Genomic DNA, 15,372 nt, shown 5'->3' on the forward strand with positions numbered 1-15,372 from the left:
TGAGTGGAAGATGTCATCACCTGGATCCCCTGTAAAATTCCATGTGGGACTCAGTAGTATAAAAGCCAAGGAGCTCAACAGTAGTCTTCTAATATCACCTTCAGAAACTGGGCAGCCAAACAGGAACTGAACCACTGGAGCATAGTACCTTTCAACCAGCCAGCCGAGAAGGATGCCATGGTTAATGGTACTGAAAGCTGCTGAGAGGTCCAGGAGAACCAACAATGGGACATCCCCCTATTGTTGTCTAGAAAAGGCCATCCATGAGAACAATCAAGGCTGTATCTGTCCCAAACCTAGGCTGGAAACCAGAGTGAAATGGGTTTAGATAGTCAGGGTCACTGAGGAATGCCTGAAGCTGTCTGAGCATCACCCACTTGCACACCTTGCCCTCAAAGGGAATAATGGCCACTGGTAAATCATTAAGATCCTCTTGGTCAAGTGAGAGTTTCTCCAGGAGTGGTCTCACAACTGCCTCCTTCAAGGCCACCCCATTAATTGCATCCACAACTCTGGTGGTCATTCTTTCCCAGCAAGATATCATCTATCATGATATGCAGGAGTTGAGCATGAAAGCTACTTCATACCAGACTCTTCTATGTACCCTATCCATGTCCTCAGCCTGAAACATATTTATGTATTACATGTTTAATGTGGGTGGTGAATTTTATAAAGATAAATCATTGTCATAAATGATCTAAATTATTTGTAAATACATATTGCTTGTATGATTTCCATAATGCTTTTTAAAAAAAATTCCCCACCTACCCACTTTCAAAGGGTTAGGATTACTTTTTTTTTAACTTTATACATTTAGACAAAATAGTGCCACGATAAATGCTTGCAGTCTAGAAGAAAAGATGCCATGATTCTACAACACTCACCTTGAAGCTTAGACATTTGCAGCTTCTCACATTTGGACTGTCTCTGCATTGTTCACTTATGCAGATCCAATGGGACAAGCTGTGTGAAAAAAAAATGGTTGTAGTATACTCTTCAGTTGGAAATAGGGTGCAATGAAAAGGAGGCAATCATCAAGAGGAAAAGACTCAGTATTCACATATATATATATACTGTGGCCGCATGGTGAAATCATGACACAGAGAAGTAGCTCCCACACCATTGCATGTATGTGTGAATGGAGCTTTTTTCACGCTAGAACGTGATGGTGGAATGTGGACGAATGCTGGGAGGAGGCTTTTATGATATATCTCTTTACGAAGGCAGCAGTTTTGGTACATCAGAGGGCAATACAAAAACAGCCCCTTAGACAAGGTGCAGCCTAAACCTGTGGGAGGGACTCGGGCCATGAGTCACAGAGGGAGCAATCCTATGGCCACTAGACAGAGACTAGATGCCCATAGGATATGGTGTTTTCTGGGAACTGACCTCCAAGGTCGGTTCCTCCCGCGCTCCAAGGTCAGTTCCCGGAGAACCAACCTTTCCCAACTTCTGCGCTGCCTCCGAGGCAGCGCAGAACAGCCCCATCCTCCATGCTCACAAGAGGAGCATGGAGCGGTCAGAAAGGGATGTGGCTGGGGGTGTTCCAGGCCAGGGAGGGCGGAAATGCCTGTACGACACATCCAATGTGTCATACAGCAGCCTCCTTCCCTGCTCAGCCCTCCCGCCTCTAGATAGCCGCAATTGGATGTTTAGCCAAAAAAGCAGGGCAGGAGAAGCACGGAGGGAATGAGTACTTCTCCTGCCCTGCTTTGGATAGGCAGTTGCCTCCGAGTTCAGAGGCAGCCACCTATCTAGTTAGGATTGCGCCCTTAACCTGAACTTGAAGGGTTAACATGTACCTCAGTCAGGTGGGAGGGAATCTCTGGGAGACTGTATTGCCTTTTCCTTGTCTCCTCCCCCTACTCTCCTATTCTTCTTCCTACTTCCTCCTGCAAGGGTGCTGACCATGAGCTGACCTCAGCCAACTTACCTTGAGATGTAAGTTTGTTATATCTCAAGTAAAGTCTGTTCTTAACCCACCACTCACTTGTGTTTTGTTTACATCTGTGGCTACTGACGGCAGACTTCAAAACTCACAATAGTCAATGTCTGATACCCCTGACTTTTGTTTCTTAAGTTTTTTTTTTTTAATTACATGTTCTTTTTCATTGTCATACGAAGCAGTGGGAAAACATGGGAGGGCTATGAGTGGAAGATGTCATCACCTGTGGGACATCCAGAATACTCAGTTAAATACTAAGTATTTAACTAAGTATTTAAAATTCCATGTGGGACTCAGTAGTATAAAAGCCAAGGAGCTCAATAGTAGTCTTCTAACATCACCTTCAGAAACCGGCCAGCCAAAAAGCATTTTGGGAGGCTAGCATGCTGCAAATCCAAGTACCACCCTCCAGTGCCATCTTTATTTGGATTCAAAAGGGTGGGTTTGTGTTTTGGAACTCAGACAGCCCACCTCTGCCTTGTACTTAGGTTCTTGGGCTGGTTACTTTTCTTTTAGTCTCCCCAGTTTGCCTTCTGGGAAATGAGTGTTTTGTGATCAGCCATGCCCACCATGACTATGGACGGAGGTCCGTAACATTGTTCAGGAGGCAGCAACTCAATCCATCCCAAAGAAAAAGAAAGGCAAGAAAGCCAAGTGGCTGTCTGATGAGGCTTTACAAGTAGCTGAAGAAAGAAGGGAAGCAAAGAGCAAGGGAGAAAGGGGAAGATATATCCAACTGAATGCAGAGTTCCAGAGAATAGCAAGGAGAGACAAGAACGCCTTCTTAAATGAACAATGCAAAGAAATTGAGGAAAACAACAGAATGGGAAAGACTAGAGATCTCTTCAAGAAAATTGGAGATCTCAAGGGAACGTTTTGTGCAAAGACGGGCATGATAAAGGACAAAGAAGGCAGGGACCTAACAGAAGCAGATGAGATTAAGAAGAAGTGGAAAGAATACACAGAAGAACTATACAGGAAAGATCTTAATGTCCCTGATAGCCATGATAGTGCGGTCACGGAACTTGAGCCGGACATCCTAGAGAGTGAAGTCAAGTGGGCCTTAGGAAGCATTAGTAACAACAAAGCTTGTGGAGACGACAGCATTCCAGCTGAGCTATTTAAAATCCTAAAAGATGATGCTGTTAAAGTGCTGCACTCAATATGCCAACAAATCTGGAACACTCAACAGTGGCCACAAGACTGGAAAAGGTCAGTTTACATTCCAATTCCAAAGAAGGGCAACGCCAAAGAGTGTTCAAGCTACCGCACAATTGCGCTCATTTCACATGCCAGCAAGGTGATGCTCCAAATCCTACAAGCTAGGCTTCAGCAGTATGCGAACCGAGAACTACTGGAAGTACAAGCCGGGTTTCGAAGAGGCAGAGGAATTAGAGATCAAATCGCCAACATTCGCTGGATCATGGAGAAAGCAAGAGAATTCCAGAAAAACATCTATTTCTGCTTCATTGACTACGCTAAAGCCTTTGATTGTGTGGATCACAACAAACTGTGGCAAATTCTTAAAGAGATGGGAGTACCAGACCACCTTACCTGTCTCCTGAGAAACCTGTACGAGGGTCAAGAAGCAACAGTAAGAACCAGACATGGAACAACCGAGTGGTTCAAAATTGGGAAAGGAGTATGACAAGGTTGCATATTGTCACCCTGCTTATTTAACTTATATGCAGAGTACATCATGAGAAACGCCGGGTTGGATGAATCACAGGTCAGAATTAAGATTGCCGGGAGAATTATCAACAACCTCAGATATGCAGATGATACCACCCTAATGGCAGAAAGTGAAGAGGATCTCAAGAGCCTCTTGTTGAGGGTGAAAGAGGAGAGTGCAAAAGCTGGTTTGAAACTCAACATTCAAAAAACAAAGATCATGGCATCTGGCCCCATCACTTCCTGGCATATAGAAGGAGAAGAAATGGAAGCTGTGACAGATTTTATTTTCTTGGGCTCCAAGATCACCGCAGACGGTGACTGTAGCCATGAAATTAAAAGACGCTTGCTTTGCTCCTTGGGAGGAAAGCTATGGCAAACCTAGACAGCATAGTAAGAAGCAGAGACATCACCTTGCCGACAAAGGTCCATCTAATCAAAGCTATGGTTTTCCCAGTAGTAATGTATGGCTGTGAGAGCTGGACTATAAGGAAGGCTGAGCGCCGAAGAATTGATGCTTTTGAACTGTGGTGCTGGAGAAGACTCTTACGAGTTCCCTGGACTGCAAGGAGGTCACATCAGTCCATCCTAAAGGAAATCAAGCCTGAGTGCTCATTGGAAGGACAGATACTGAAGCTGAAGCTCCAATATTTTGGCCACCTAATGCGAAGAGAAAACTCTCTGGAAAAGACCCTGATGCTGGGAAAGACTGAAGGCAAAAGGAGAAGGGGACAACAGAGGATGAGATGGCTAGATAGCATCACTGATGCAATGAATATGAACTTGAGCACACTCCGGGAGAGAGCGCAGGACAGGAAGGCCTGGCGTGCTATGGTCCATGGGGTCACGAAGAGTCGGACACGACTGAACAACAACAACAACAATGCTCATCATGGCAGTCGTTTTATGAATGGGCAAACCACACCCTATGGTAGGCATTTTGTGAGAGTGTCCATGACACTCTGACAATATACCACATGTGCCCACCAACTCAGAAAGATTGGAGACCCCTGGTCTGATCACTGCCCTGTTGTGACAGACTTGAGCAGTGCTGTGGTTCATCATAATAAACCAGGTGCAGATATTAGCATAGCAATCAGTATTCAACAGCATTCCTTGTTGGACTCAAGGCAGTAGCTACAGCATGATATTTTATTGGTCAACCATCTGTGAGAGAGCTAAGACCAGTGGTGTAGTGGTAGGGATGTACGAATCCCTTACCTTGCCATCCACGGTGGGTCCGCTGGGGGGGGGAGGCTATCCATTCCTCCCCCCGGAATCCTTGCTGGCCGGCTCCGCTCCGCAGCAATTCCGCAGAGCCGCCGGCCGGCTCCGAAGCCCCAGCGATACGGCCACCATGGCCGTATCGCTGGCTGGACTGATGAACTGCAGGCGCAAATGGCAACCAGTGTAGTGGATGCCATTTGCGTCCCTGCTCTTTGTTGTGATAGGCTACGTAAATCTTTATGTAGCCTATTGCATGAAGGAACACTGACGCAAATACGCCATTTGCGTCCCTGTTCCTTCACGTGATAGGCTACAAGAAGGGATCTGTCCATGAGGGCTGAGTTGAGAGGGTGAAGCTTCCATAGAGTATCATATTTTGAAAACTTAAAAAGTTTGTGTGTGAGTGAGTGAGTCAGTGGGTGAAAAAGATTTTAACACCCCTGCATTTTTTTCTCAGACATCCACTTGAAATACCACTGCCTTACTCTCAGCTGCACTGTTTTTGGATCCCAGTTGAAGGCTGTATATCTTACAAGGTTGTATAATCTTAGAAGCAGGCGTGGCTGTGAGTTGCTGTGGCTGTGACTGTGACTGTCACGAAGGGACCCCGCACTTCTGAATTTGTCACTACACTGCTGGCTAAGACCTTTACATTTACTAGAGTTTTTGTGAGGCTCAAGTCTTTGTTCTGTTTGTCTCTATGAACTTTGGGTAGAAAATAGTTTACTCAGTTCCATTCAACAGGGTAAACTCTAAGAAATGGCACCTTTTTTTCTCCAAAGGGAAATGGAAAGGGTGGAGGGTGTTATGGTGACACAGGTTGTCAACATGCATCATCAACAATTGTCTCCAACAATAACACTGGCCAACCAGTCTGTCATTCAACCATCCAGGGAATAACTCCTTCACTAGAACTTCATACTCTTTTGTGCAAGGGCCATCTAAAGTTAGAGAAGACACATATTTCCGGGTTAGCTATATTGTTCTCTGGGAAAGTTCTTAGCTCCTGGATGTCTGAACAAACAATGAGTGCAGTGTGTGTGTTTTCTGAGCCCAGCCTACAACTTTCTTACTTTAATATTAATGTGCTGTTTCAAGCAAAATTGGGTTATTAACCTTCCTTCTCCTCTACAAAATGTAAACTTGTCTTTTCCTCTTTTAAATTTGAAATCTAAGGGAAAAGAAACATTTGTAGAAATTTTCATCGCTGAATGAGAATTCTGCATTAACTGTCTGCAAAAACTGTCCTGGTGTATGCCAAAAAATATGTTACACTGATTATAAATTGAGGTAAAGTTATTGTGGAAAGCATGGAATTATCTTACCTCAGACAATTATTAACATATTTTAAACTTGGTTTTAAAAATTGAACTATAAACATGAAAAAAACAAGATAGATGTTCAAATTTGTGACCTGTAGAGAGCAATCCTATGCATGTTTAGACAGAAAAAAAGTCCTACAATTCCCAGCATGCCCCAGCCAGCCACACTACCGGGGGCATGCCAGGAATTGTAGGACTTTTTTCTGTCTAAACATGCATAGGATTGCGCCCTTAGTGTGCTGTATGGGTTATCCAAAGGTGGCCTTCCACCAGAGGAACCCATACTGCTGGTGAACTGAATTTGCAGCCCCCTGCACACCCCAAATATGCAGGGGACCCTCCAGAGTAGATTTGGGAGTCATGGAAGGGCTGCACGGGAGAGGAAGTTGAGGGAAACCCCCATTGTGTGTCTGCTCACATAATGCTGGATTTAGTCTTACAGATATTTTATAATATATTGCCAGGGCTGGCTGAAGACATTTTGCTGCTTGAGGTGAAGGGCAAGATGGTCCCATCTCCCATTTCATGTACAGAAGCTGACCAGACTGACAGCTGAACCTTACATCAGCACTGACAATGGGCCAGTATCTTCCACTGCACCTGAGTACAGCAGGCTAGCTTAGGGGGAGCAGGGCAGAGGAAGCCATGTGGCACCCACAGCTCTGTCCTCCCAGCATCTTACTGCTGCTCTCTGTCCTCCAGCATCTGCCACCTGAGGTGGCTGCCTCACTTTGCCTAATGATAGGGCTGGCCCTGTATTTTGTGTTCACAAATATATAAAAAAATTCCTTGACTCACTCCATTATGAAGATACAAAAATGGTTAAGGTGTTACTGAAAGAGACAGAAAGCTGAAATGTGGTGCATTCAAATGTAGTCCAGGACACCCAAAATACAGGAAAAGACACTGAAAACAGAATGCTGTTTACTTTTAATGGTTAATGCATGTGATGTGGCTATTCCCTCATAATAATGGCCAACTGTCCAACAGAGGGCAAGGTAAACCACAGATGTGATAGAACAGAGGGTTATGGGAGTTTCTCCTTCACACAATTTAGCAGTCTTCACATTGAGGTGAGGGGATTTCCAGTGCAGCTGGGAAGGCAGATATAGCAGACTACAAGCTATATTTAACCTTTAATCATCTTACTTGCTTTGATGCATAATTCCAAACTTACACTGGGTTGGATCCAGACTTAGTCATGCTTAGAATAGACGCACTGGAATCAACGAGACAAGTTAGTGATGACTAGCTTAAGTCCCATTGTTTTCAACACGGACTCCTTTAAGAATGACTAAGTCTGGATCCAACCCAATATTTATCAAGGGAAGTAAGGGATCAATCCTATGACCTCCTAGACAGAGTCTAGGAGGCCATAGGATATTTTGGATTCCTGGATCCAAGCTCCCCTCCCCCTCCCAGCTGGCATGGAGAGAATCACACTGGCTGCCTCTCTGAGCTTGCAAAAACAACCTTGGAGAGGAGGGAAAGGGGGTGTGCTGGTGGGCAGGGAGGGGAGGGAACTGGGGAGGCTGATGTATCCTGAGGCCTCCCCAGCCTCCTGCCCTCCCATGCCAACATGCCCAAACTAGATGGGCGAAAAAGCCCGTATAGCCAAAATACAGAGCAGGAGGAGCGCAGAGGCGATCTTTTCAGTAACACCTTAACCATTTTTATATCTTCATAATGGAGGGAGTCAAGGAGAATTTTTATGCTCCTCCTGCTCTGCATTAGATGGCCGTAAGCCTCCCAGTTCAGAGGCTTACAGCCATCCCAATAGGACTGTGCCCTTAGATGACTAAAGGCGCAATCCTATGCAGATAGGTGGCTGCCTCCGAACTCAGAAGAAACTGCCTATCCAATGCAGGGAAGGAGAAGCACGGAGGGGATCATTCTCTCTGCGCGTCTCCTGCTCTGCATTTTTGGCTAGACAGCCGATTGCAGCTGTCTAGCTGTGGGAGGGCTGAGCAGGGGAGAAGGCGGCCATATGATACATTGCATGTGTCATACAGGCATTTCCAACCTCCCCGCCCCAGAAGGCCCTCCAGGAGCACCCCATTTTGGCCACTCCGCACTCCTCTTGTGAGCGCAGAGCACGGGGCTTTTCTGAGCTACCTGTGAGGCAGCACAGAAGTGGGGGAAGGTCGGTTCTCCGGGAAATGACCTTGGAGTGTGGGCTCCGAGGTCCGTTTCCGGAAAGCCAGATATCCTATGTCCATCTAGCTGCTGACTAGTGGCCATAGGATTACTCCCTCAATATATTTTGCATTCTGCAAGGATAGATACACAGACACATAATATGTAAAATTATAACCAAAGTACCATTTGAGGAACAGCACAGACTAATTTAGGGGTGAATTGTGATATGCCTTGAAGCCATGGACAGAAGACTCATCTCTTTACCAGTGTAGGTATTTTCCAGGGATGGGCAACTTGTGGCCTTCCAGATGTTTTAGGACTGCATCTCCCATCATCCCTCACCACTGACTATGATGGCTAAGGTTGATGGGAGTTGCAATCCAACAAATCTGGAGGGCCACAAGTTGCCAGGCCCTGCTTTCAGGTGTATGAAATGTTAAGAAGATATACAGTATCTAGGGTGATTTTAGAGAACTGTTAGCCTGTTAATAAGATACACTTTTGACATGTTAAAGAAAATAAAGATACATGGCTCTGAGTGCAATTTTGTGTTTGATATTTCCAAGTCTTGTCAACAAGCATTTGAGTTTCTCATCAGCAGGAACACATGTATATATGCAAGACACCAAATGTAGCCTGAATATTAATTTCATATTACAATTGGGAAGACTGAAGTATAGAGTAAGGAAATGAAATTTGTTACATTTTCACACATGGTGAGTACTACAGCTAAGACCTGAACTCAGACCCCAGCGATACTGCAGACCCACTGCCTTAACCCTAACTCCCCCTTTCCTCTGAGACTTACAGAGGTTTTCAACTCAAATTGTTTTCAGATCAATAGAGTCATTAGGCTGCTCAACGGTCCCATCTTCTGTGTGAAGTAACTACGAGTCTTCTGCTTCAGATCTTTGCCAAATCAAATCACACCAATATGGGATCATTTAACATGTGTCAAACTTGCAGCAGAAACTCATCCAAAGAGGCTTATTGGACCTTTCTAGCACTGCTCTAAGAGCATAGGGCTGTTTTTAGAGGCAGCTGCTGCTTAACAGAGGATCAGGTGTCGGCTGGTTGCCCTGAATGTGAAGTGATTTAGGCAGAGAAGAAAATTGTTTCCATTATAGCAAAATGTTGAAATGGACATGGATGAGCAGGAGACCCTGGGACCAAAGTAAATCAACAGATGACCTTCCACCTTTGAGGTCAAAGATCAAATACAAACTATGGCTGACATGAGTTCAGAAGACCCCAAATGACATCACTATATACTTGCTGGAATGTATTTTCTGTGTCCCTGCATGTGTAATCTATTTGGATGCAATGTGGCTCTCTGGGCCCAGAAAACAGAGACTGTCATTTGCATAACTGGCAGATGCAATGTTGTTCAAGCCATCTGCAAAAACCAGCAGTCTTTATATTCTGTGGTACTGAATACCACTCTCCAAAAGGATCAGCTAAAACGCTAAGGCTGCGATCCTTATTAGGGAGTCACACTGAACGTTGTGGCACTTACTTCTGAGTAGATGTGCATAGGATTGCATTGTAGGACTGCAGTCCTGTGCACCTATCTGGGAGTAAGTCACACTGAACCCAGTGGGACTTAATTCTGAGTAAATATGGATATGATCAGACTGCAGGTCTTCAATAAACTTCATTGAACATCCTCTAGTAATGGGGAAAATGGGAAAAACATAGATCCAGTACAAATGCTTAACAGAGGGGTAGGGCCATCATTTATATCTTTATACATAAATAACAAAGTACCCTAAAGTAAGCTAGGTGCTGTACAATTACTCCTACCCACAAGCATACAATTTTCCTTGCACAGTTTTTTGCTTCTGCCCTGAAAGGCGGCCAATAACTTAAAAAAATAAAAAATAAATGTTGGACCTTGAGCTTAATAGTCCCATGCAGGGGGCAGGGCTTAGATGGCCATATTTATATTACTTCAGTTGTAAAGCACATGTTTACTTGGGAATAAACACCATTTTGTCGTAGAAAAGGATATTATATTTTAAAAGTAAAAATAATGAAATGAATACCTATAAACATGTGTGTACCTGGTCAGCAACCCTCTGACTAGAAAATGTTTTTAAAAATAATAAGTAAGGATGCTGCAGTGAGCAGCGTCATCCCCAGCATGCCCAGCCTGGTGCAGAAGTTTGGCTGTTCACCACTTCCCCCATCACCCATCACTCTCTGGATGGTCTTGGAAGGTTGGGCTGGGCTATGGGGCCCTTGACATCACCCCTGAGGTCCAACTCCAGCTGCATCACTGGTCACATATATAAGAAAGGAGCAACATCCCCAGATTTTCTGTCTGTAAGCTGATTGTTGGCATTCATCCTCTGTTTGCAAACAGAAGCATAATCATGTTCCTAGTCTAAGAATGTGTGTGCCTGCACAGGCCCGCACCAGCATCTAGTACAGTTAGGTACACTGAAATCAATGGGCTTCAGCACCACTAACTGTGCTAGATTGTGGACATACCCTTCGATACAGTAAGATGAGGTTCAGTGGTTGCTCACTTCAGTGTTTCTCCTTGTTTCTTCAAGTGATATGATTTGTTGTGCTATCCTCAGCTCCTTGCAGTGAAGGTTTATACAAGGACGCTGGACTGCAAAGGACTGGTTTTCTTGCTCTTTCCTGATGGGTCATCCATTGCACTAGCCTAGCCCTCCATGTGTCTCACTCAAGACCTGCAGGCTATCCACATGGCTGGGGCTTGGACATTGCTGATCTGGACTCTGAGCAGATCTAAAGCCTTATCTGGGTAACAGGTTCTCAACTGTGCTTTGTTCACATGTTCTATGATTACCTTTTGCAACCTACCTATTTGGGCCTTCTCCTTCTCCCTTGTGTCTTTGAGCCTTGCTGCTTCCCTCTAGCATCTGCACTCTCTTTGGGACATACTTCCTGACTGCATTCTGTTTGCAAAGGTGTGGTGAAGATAATCTGGTTTGTCCTTGCCTAGGATTCCTGCTTCTTTCCCCGCTGAAGCTGTGCTACTGTAACCCTGGGCCAACAATCCCACAAAGGTTCTGCTCATTTAGGCCTGATCAGGGAAGAAGTTAATCTCTGTGCGATTCTAATCTGACAAGGCTGATACAGAACCTGTGGATTTCTAGACCGGGAGGATGTGCTGCTTTTCAGTCTGGGCTCCTTTTGGGATACATCAGTGATGTGTCGCTGTGTGCTTGAAAGCCTTAGAAATAAGAGGCATCAAGATGTGTTGCTTAGCCAAATATGCTGGCGACCTTAATGTCTCAGGTCACTTGCGTGCATACAGCAACACACACTCTCATCTGGACACTGGATCCTCCTGCACTGAGTCCAACAACTGTTTCTCAGATAGTAACAACAGCACGTACAAAAGCCATATTTGCCAGGTTCGCTCTTCTTAACACCGCAATCCACCTTTCCCCCAAACAGTTTCTTTACCCATCACCCAAATTTAAAATGACTGCCTTTCTGGGGACCATCTGGGATGGCTGATTTCTGTAGGAGAAGGGACCCCAAAAAGCCAGTCTCCGCTTTGTATGTTTTGATGGTGAACTGGTATCTCTTTTGGCAAGTGTGGTGCCAGTGGGTGAAGAGGCCTTAACTGCATGCAGCTGAACTATGTACCAGAAGTGTATTCTTCTTACAGAATTGCCGTGATATGAAGTTCTTCTCACAGAATCAGTGGAGGCTGGTGGCTCTGGTATCAGTGGGGCGGCTAATCCACTCCAGGTTTCAGTCAGCACCCTACAGGAGCTTTGCCCCTTGCACAGTTCCTTTAGAGTTCTGACTGATTTTGACTGAAACTCGGAGCAGATTCCCCATCCCACTGACACCAGAGCCACCAGCATCCTCTGCATAGAATCCATGCTGAAGATGGAACATTCTGGACAATGACACTTCCCTCTCAGTAGCCTTGGGTGGTTGGCCTGGACTTGCTTACAGACATGCCCCATCCCAACCTAAAACAGATACTCATTAGCAACAACAGCCCACATAACAAGGATACAAACATGGGGACCAGACTCTGCAACAAACCCAGATGCCAGCTCTGTCCTCACATCTACTCTGGCAACGCCATCACAGCACCTAATAATGTCATTCACAACGTCAGGGGTTCATTCACGTGCTCATTTTCCAATGCGGTATATGCCATCCTCTGTCAGAAATGCCTCTCTGCATTCTACATAGGGCAAACAGGCCAGTCCCTAAGGGAAAGAGTAAATGGGCACAAATCTGACATCAGAAATGGCGATATTCGGAAACCAGTGAAGGAACACTTCAGCCTCCCAGGACCGACTCTGCCACTGACTGTAAAGTGGCCATGATGGAGCAAAGAAACTTCTCAGGAAGATTAGAGTGAGAGAGGGCTGAGTTAGTATTCATCAACAGGCTCAATTCTATCACCAGAGGCTTGAATCAGGCTAAATTAGCACACTATATGTGTTAACTAGCTTACCTAGTGTTGGGATGTTTGTGTTAGCAGCAGCAACTGTACCAAGAATGGCCACTGTTAATAATATGATTGTCACTCTTAGTACTTTCTGCTTAGTATTTAACTTAGTATTTAATTTCCTTCTGACCTCATTAATTTTACCCCTCCCCCCAAACTGTAAGCATCCATCCATCCATCCATCCATCCATCCATCTATCTATCTATCATCATCACTCTCAATAACATTTCATGCATTGGATGAAGTGGACTATGGTCCATGAAAGCTTACGCCATAATAAATGTGTTAGTCTTTAAGGTGCTACACGACTCTTTGCCATTTTTATGATTCATTGCCATGGTATTGCAGATGGTCAGAAGAAGTGGGTACATAGAGCCATGATCCCCACTTTTGAGGTCAACATACATGATCAGTATATAAAAGAAATTATTTTTCTTCCCACTTAACCTGCTCTGTTGTTTTTCAAAGCTGAAGACTACAGTGCCTCCTGTACCTCTTCTTAGCTTGGGCGATTTTGAAGCCATAGAAATCTGCGGATGTTTTAATGGGCAGCTCCCTTTCCCTCTCTAGGTATTTAACAGGCACCATGAAATCTCCAGCCTATCTCATCCTGCAAAACCTCAGCATCTCATTGAGCTGTTATTAATAGGGAGTTTGTCTGGTGTCAGAACACAGACATAAAGCACATTAACATTATCACATAATCTTATTTAGTAAACACTTGGTGCTGCTTCGCCTTTGGTAATTGCATTTGGTAGATGCAATATTTATGAAAGGGGAAACGGAAATGTCACCACTCATCTCCATGGAGCAGTAAAAGTCCAGGAATAAAATTGCATTAAATAGGGATTTATACAAGCCTAGGATATGATGACACCACGGCTGCAGCAGCTACGGCTTGGTGGTTGCATTCCAGCAGAGCATGTCTTGGAATGACTTCTTGAACACAAGCACCAATTTCCTGAAGTTTAGAGAATCCACAATATGAAGCCCCAGCTACTACAGCAAAGCACTTTAATCCTCCATGTTGTTGTTTTTTAAAAAATCTACCCATTTTTCTCTGGTGTCTACATTCATTTAATGTATTATTATTACTTGCATATGCCCTGCCCCCTGGGTTCAGGAAGGGGCACAGACCTAGGAGGAGAGCCTGGATACTATTATATTTAATAATAATGGTGGTGCTCCTTTCCAAGACTTATTCATGGAAAGTGCATTCAGAAGTAAATGCAAATGTTTATCCACCCACCAGTTGGATTCTCAATAAGAGTTTGAATTGAATCTGTCGGATCTGATGTAGGATACATCCATTCACTGAGGTAGGACACATCCATTCAAGCATTGAAAGGAAGACTTGCAAGTATTCTTGAGGTGACTGACTGCGACACCCAATTAATAAAATCCTACATATGAACTGAAGGAGTTCTTAGCAACTCTTGTAAAAGGGCTCAGAGAAAGCGCTGTTCAAAATCTTACAAATGGTCATTGGCAATACTAGAATCTACTCCTGTACTACAAGTCCTCATCCAGTTGTCATAGCTCACCCATGTTCTGCTGACATATGAGACTTTTGCTGACTAATGGTTGCCAATGACTGCACAGAAGGGTTTGAGATCTGTCTATGCATGTGTTTAGATGCTCTTCCCATTACCTCTGGTCTCCAGAAGTTTAATCTTGGATTTAAGTTCACCCCTTCAGTGTGCTCTCATTGTTTTGTATGCTAATTAACCTCCATAAAAATTAAAAGATTCACCAGTGAGAGTTTATCATCCAGCTGTAAGCTTGCAATAATTAAAACGATAGGCTTTGATTTCTTTGGTAATTAGGAAAATGCTACCTTGACAGTAGAAGAAGTAACACCAACCTCTCCCCATCTGTGGCTTCTCCACCCCCCCCCCCCCCGCCCCGCAATACATTTACTCAGCCTTGCCTTTGATCTCCTTGGTTGCTGTTGGGAGCAAAGTTCCGTTGGCAAAACAAGGGTTTGCCTGATTTGGGAAACAAACAGAGGGGGTCGTCTGTCTCCTCCGCGGATCCCCAGGGGCTGGTGTTAAAACAAATAATACAAAAGAAGGCAGCTACAAAGTCAAGAGAAAGACCTGCTAGAGGACGGGGAGCAGGAGCGATCTCCTGAAATCCAGGGCCCTGAAAGGTGTTCAATTTCAGTTCAGCCCAAGTCCTGTAGAGAGAGCTTTAAACAAAGCCGTAGGGGCCAGCAGTCTAAGTAGAGTTGCAACTATGCCAGTGCCTTGGCTTTCGCGGAAGGCAGATATACAGGGAATCCGCTCTTCATACAGTGAAGTCACACACAGTATCGCTTCTAATCGTTTGTGGAATTCTGTCTCCACCGAAATACGGATGGTCCCATCAATTCAGGCCTTGAGTTGGTCTAAAGACACCCCCCCCCCCGCCCCAACCTATACTTCTTTGTCTACTCAGAAGTCCCATTGCTTCTGATGGAGCACACGTCTGGGTTAGTGTGTACAACATTGCACCCTAAGGCTGCAATCCTACACACACTTACTTGGGAAAAAGCGCCATTAAAAAGAAGGAGACTTACATCTGAGAAGATCTGTATAGAGTTGCACTGTGCCACTTTATAGCAAGATAA

General features: G+C 44.7%; 1 long non-coding RNA gene across 1 annotated transcript in view; it reads right to left on the reverse strand.

The window, feature by feature from the left end:
* The window catches only part of LOC146351093 (uncharacterized), a 62,713-nt gene that overhangs the window by 1,152 nt on the left and 46,189 nt on the right, over positions 1-15,372 (reverse strand). The window contains exon 6 of the long non-coding RNA XR_014789512.1: positions 885-963. This is a non-coding gene — a long non-coding RNA (uncharacterized LOC146351093). The remainder of the gene's footprint in view (positions 1-884; positions 964-15,372) is intronic.

Source organism: Heloderma suspectum, chromosome 3, assembly GCF_057233095.1.
Source record: "Heloderma suspectum isolate Gila_16-S chromosome 3, 16-S_ref, whole genome shotgun sequence".
Taxonomy (NCBI): domain Eukaryota; kingdom Metazoa; phylum Chordata; class Lepidosauria; order Squamata; family Helodermatidae; genus Heloderma; species Heloderma suspectum.